The sequence below is a fragment of the Quercus suber genome, unplaced genomic scaffold (assembly GCF_002906115.3).
Source record: "Quercus suber isolate HL8 unplaced genomic scaffold, Cork oak 2.0 scaffold_330, whole genome shotgun sequence".
Lineage (NCBI taxonomy): Eukaryota > Viridiplantae > Streptophyta > Magnoliopsida > Fagales > Fagaceae > Quercus > Quercus suber.
The window spans coordinates 29,822-35,748 of NW_027069783.1; the positions used below are offsets into that span (position 1 = coordinate 29,822).

Below are 5,927 nucleotides of genomic sequence, written 5' to 3' on the forward strand. Positions count from 1 at the left end.
AGGGATTAAAATGACAAAATTTCAAAAGTGCAGGGGTTTAATTTTAAATTTTGAAACTGAGTTATATGTTACAATGAATCTATTATGAGATATTTATGGGAGACTAAATTTAAAACTAACTATACACCAACCATGGTTACTAAACTTGTAGTACAAATAAAATACTTTACTAGCACATCAAGTATGATTGGGATTAGGCTTGATATCTTTAACACATGTTTAAAACCTTTCAGCCATTTATATTCTTAGCTCAACTCCAACACAAAGAGCCATTTTCGGAGCACCACACAAGAGATTTGTGAGGTTTGCTATAATATCTTAATGCCCGTTCTCTATTATATGGTTCTTCTTAATCCCGCGTAGCTAATACATCCCATGATGTAGTAAAGATTTTACAAGAATCATTTTTTTATCAGCTCATTCATATATCAATCTCACTTGAGTGTTTGTATGTTTGAAATCACATAGCCAAATCTTAAGTGAATTATAGTGCTAGAGATTTTAAAATGAGGAATCACTATACAATAATTTCAAAGGTTCTAAGACTACCAAGGTAGTTATGCAGATGTTGCTAGAATCTAGGCTAGCAAAGGTTTTGTAAGTTGTTGCTTGTTATAATTGTGCTTTAAATAGTGGATTTTCTATGAGAGTGTTTGTCCTCATTTTTCCTTTAAGGGGTTTTCCATTTAGGGTGTGTTTTGTTTGGAGTTGAAATTGGGTGGATAGAAAACTTTGGAGAGAAAATGGGAAGAAAAACTTTTTGGAGTGCATTTGGTTGGGTGGGGAGGAAGGAAAATAAAAGGTGGAGCTAGGTGTTTTTCTTCCCGGTCCATCAAAAAGTTTTCTCTCTCCAATGGAGAGAAAATTGAAAGGAGAAAATGGGGCTGCTTAATGGACAAAAATACCCATGTGCACTTGCACATGGCTTTGTCTGACATTGCTCTTCTCACCCCTTTATTTATTTATTTATTTCTTGGATGTTTCTTTTCCTTTTTGCCTCTTTTTTTTTTTTTTTTTTCTTCTGCATTCTTTTTTTTTTTTTTTTGGGTTGTTTGTCACTTTTTTGGTTTCAATTGGGCATTATTTTTAATAAGAGCACATGAGTAAATTTATATAAACTTACTTTTTCCATCATTCCACTTTTTCACTCTCAACTAAACAAAAAGGAGGGAAATTAAAATTTTTTTCTATCTTCCTACTTTTCTATTATTCTACAATTTTCTATCTTCTCACTTTTCCACCCTTTCAACCAAACAGACCCTTAGGAGTCATTTGGTTGGGATGATTACTAGGGATGGAAAATGGGGGAAAATGGTTTTTTTTTGGGTTGTTTGGTTAGGAAGGGAAACCGGGGGAGATTTTGGTGGGGCTCAAGAGTTTTCTTTCTGAGCTCACCATTTAGGATGATTTTGTTTTCTCCCCAATTTGGGAAAAAATGTGTGGAGAAGAGGGGGCTTGATAGGAAATTACTCATCTACTCCTATCTTATCCCACTTGTATATGGCTTTTTTTTTAATTATTATTTATTTTTAATACTAGCAACAATTTAAAAAAAAAATTAAACTATTAATTTTTTTAATGAGAATAAATTTATACAAACTACATTTTCTATCATCTCATTTTTCTTCTCAACCAAACAAAATTTTTTTTTCCATCCATTCACTTTTCCATTCTCCTAACTGAACACACATAGGAGAAAATTAAATTTTTTCTATCTCCCAAATTTTCTATCCTGTCATTATTATCCCCCAATCAAACAAAACTTTAGTTTTTCTTCGTGATCAATCTTTGTGTCAACCTTTATTGCTTTGATTTAATATATAGCATAAATTGTGTTGTGTATGTATGTATATATATATTCTACTGAGTTATTATTTTTCTTTGATGTGAGTATTTGTTAATTTATTTAATTCCATATTTGTTAATCACTTAGGGTTATAAACTTAATTGTTTAGCACTTTTGTTTTCAATTAGCAATTAAAAAATTTAGAGGATTCTTTCTTTTAAAAAAAATAAATTTGAAGGATTAATTGAAAGTTTCGAAATTTGAGAGATCAAAATCATAATAACACAAACCTTAGAGGGTTAAAAAGTTATTTTAGCCAAATATTCCAGCATCTTCTTTAGAAGATTCATTCTTTCTACTTCCCCCACTTTAGACCAAAACAAATTCAAGTGTAACGATACGAGTCGGCAGAAAGAGACAGCTGGGCATTCTCTCGGCCACCAAACTGTTCGATCCCTTTTCTAATGAGTTTCCTTTACAAGATTTCCAACTTATCGAAAGCAGAGTTGTTAAGGATTGTCTCTGGGAATCGAGATCAAAGAATGAGCCACGTGCTCCTTCCACCAGAGGTGAGTTTTCTCTCTAAATTAATTGTTTCACTCCATAACCTCGACATTCTACAATTTGTTTACATTTTCCTTATCACTTTATTCACTTAACCTGAAATTTCATTTACTTGAAATGATACCATGTCTCGTTCAATTTTGTCAAATTTTAGTATTTCCTAGATCCAGAGTGCTATTTTTAAATGACTTGACACTGGATACACCTTTAAATTTGTTATCTTTAATCTGGACTATAAAAAGGAAAAATTTCAAATTTGTCTTTGTATTTTTAGACAATTTTTAATCTCCATGGATTATTTTATTTCTCATTTTCTTACAAACTATAACATATCTGAAGTTGTGAGCATGATGAGAATACAGAGAGCAAATAGCTAACGCTTTAATTTTTTTTATAGATAAATTGTTACAACGAGTGGGGGAGAGGATTTGAACCCTGGTTCTTGATATAAAAGAAACCGGTCAATGCAATTTAGTTACAAGGCTCTTGGCGTGTCTTGTTATAATTGATCAAATTAATTAGATAAGGTGGAACGAAATGTTTTCTGATTTGTTATTAAAAAACATACATCTGTATATTATAAGCTTGTCATGAATTTTTGTTGCTGAGATTACTGTTAGACTCTGCAGATACTTGCTGAATAAGGAGCACATCTATTAAATAAAATGATTAGAGACATATTTGATAAGTACTTTGTAGAAACTTTAGACATGTTTCCTCACACAGTCTTCTCTGTGTGTTCATGACCATGTGCATAAATGAATGGATAAAGAAACCAAACTGCAGTCTGTCAAAGCAAATAACTATGAATTTAAAATTTTGCAGTGGTTTTGGCACAACATTCGCATATATTGCAGTAGAAGCAATGGCTGATAGTGGGGTAGCTGCAGCCTTACAAACTATTACAATTAGGTGAGCAGTGGGTTCTATTTCTTCATTAAACTACATCATCATACCTTATCATCTTTGTGCTATCCAATTTGGGATAAGATCTCCTCCCATTTAAATCTTCTAGTCTCCAATTTTTAGCCAAATGTGAGACTTGTGTCATTTATTTGATTGCCTGGTTTACATTGGTCTTTTTAAGATCATTGGCTTTTTTAAAGGCCATGTGTCATATATCTAGATTAAAATTGGGGAAATGAGTTTCATCCTACCATAGCAACAATAAGAAAACAAAACTCAAAAAATAGAAAATTTGGAAACAATAGATCACAATAGATTCACATCTAAAATGATCGAAATATAAGGTCACTTACTGATATTATGATAATCTGAAACTCTAAATTGACTATTTAGCCACTAGTTGCTACATTTTCCACTTGGTTCTCTATTGAGTTGGCAGTTGGCATCGAAGAACTGTTGAATGCTTTGGAAGCTGCTTGCTGTAGTGATTGGAAACCATTTTGGACCCAGCCACACAATGTTTTGACTGCCTCTGAAATAGATTGATGGATTGTTTGGAAAATTTGTCCAAAGCATTGGAGAATCTGTTGATGTGAGACACACAGTAACTGTGCAAACATTAATGCAGAAATAGCTAGGATTAGGATTCCCCACGGTGGTAGAAGGATCTCTACCAGCAAGCCAGAGGCAGAAGTTCCTAAAATGACGCACATTCTCCTGCCTATATGGAGGTAGCTTGTGTTGAGAGTTGGTCGGCTTATCCCTGCCAATGTTAAAGCGTAACCAATCACAAGTACAATAAAAGATGACATAATTGCACCATGCGTTTGAAATGGGTTGCCAGAGTTTTGATACTTGACTTGTAGAAGGGTAAGCAGCGCTAAAATGAGAAAACCCAAAGCAGTATGGACTTTGGTGGAGGAACCAAGTTGTTGCCGACTGTGAAAAACAGAGAGGGAAAAAAAAAAAAAAACATAGAATTGCCTCAGATTACATGCAATATTAATGGATATACAGTTGATGAATGAGCAGAAGGAATATCCATGACATTCGATTTGCCAATAAAATATTTTTCTTGTAATTAGATTAATGCTCATATTTAATTTAGAGGTGCAAGTTAAATTATTTGCCAAGTCTTTCAATTTTGTGTCACTATCATGTTACTTTTATTGTGTTCTTGCTTACATCTAATATTCCTCTAGAAAGAAATAAACCCCAGTTTTTATTTTGCTTGCTCCTACTGAATTGTTGTCTTTGTTTTTATTTTATTTTCACTTTATTTGTTTCTTTCCTTTATCAATTATAAAAATATTTTATTTTGCTGTGTGTGCAAGTTTTTTTCTTCTCTGAAAACTATTGTCAAGACTAACCGTTACCCCCAAAAAATATGGTTTCTTGAACACACTCCATTTATAATTCCTGGTATCCGAATTATAGGGAAAAATTATTTCTTTTGAGAGAGAGAGACTTTCGTATTTTGATTTTGATCTATCTTCTAATATTGACGCAACAAGTTCATTCAAGTAGCAAGTTTTGATTTTCAAAAAGAAAATGTAGCAAGTTTTGTCCTATCAAAAAAAAAAAAAAAAAATAAAAAAAAAAAAAACATAGAATTGCCTCAGATTACATGCAATATTAATGGATATACAGTTGATGAATGAGCAGAAGGAATATCCATGACATTCGATTTGCCAATAAAATATTTTTCTTGTAATTAGATTAATGCTCATATTTAATTTAGAGGTGCAAGTTAAATTATTTGCCAAGTCTTTCAATTTTGTGTCACTATCATGTTACTTTTATTGTGTTCTTGCTTACATCTAATATTCCTCTAGAAAGAAATAAACCCCAGTTTTTATTTTGCTTGCTCCTACTGAATTGTTGTCTTTGTTTTTATTTTATTTTCACTTTATTTGTTTCTTTCCTTTATCAATTATAAAAATATTTTATTTTGCTGTGTGTGCAAGTTTTTTTCTTCTCTGAAAACTATTGTCAAGACTAACCGTTACCCCCAAAAAATATGGTTTCTTGAACACACTCCATTTATAATTCCTGGTATCCGAATTATAGGGAAAAATTATTTCTTTTGAGAGAGAGAGACTTTCGTATTTTGATTTTGATCTATCTTCTAATATTGACGCAACAAGTTCATTCAAGTAGCAAGTTTTGATTTTCAAAAAGAAAATGTAGCAAGTTTTGTCCTATCAAAAAAAAAAAAAAAAAAGAAGCAAGTTTTGTGATGTGTCTTTAGTAATTTTTAAATAATTATTTGTAAACATAAACGTGATGTTAATAGTGAATTTATATTAAAACTAATAAGAATTTGTCACATTAATAGTTTGTAAAACTGTTGTAAAAATATTGTAGAATAGTTAGCATTACTCCTATCATTTTGATTTCTATCCTAAATTCCTTCCCTTTTTTTTTTGGGGGGATACGAACAAGTCAACAAAAAACTTATCTAAGTAATTAAGAGGAGCACTGTAATGTCAAAAAAAGAAGAAAAAAATTCGTACTGTCCTAAATTCCGTTTGATGTGTTATATATATATATATATATGTGAAAAACATGATTGATTGTTAATAAACATGCAATAAAGATGCCAGGTTTAAACTCAAATGCTCTGTAAATCATTAGCGCTTAGCTCTTAGCACTTAGCAGTGCCCACTAG

At 31.6% G+C, this 5,927-nt stretch overlaps 1 long non-coding RNA gene across 1 annotated transcript; it reads left to right on the plus strand.

Annotated features, from left to right (window-relative positions):
- The first annotated feature begins 1,003 nt into the window (after positions 1–1,003).
- On the plus strand, positions 1,004–4,425 carry LOC112005586 (uncharacterized). The gene is made up of 2 exons (XR_010632928.1): positions 1,004–2,355; positions 3,176–4,425. It is a non-coding gene; the product is annotated as an uncharacterized LOC112005586 (long non-coding RNA).
- The last annotated feature ends 1,502 nt before the right edge of the window (positions 4,426–5,927 follow it).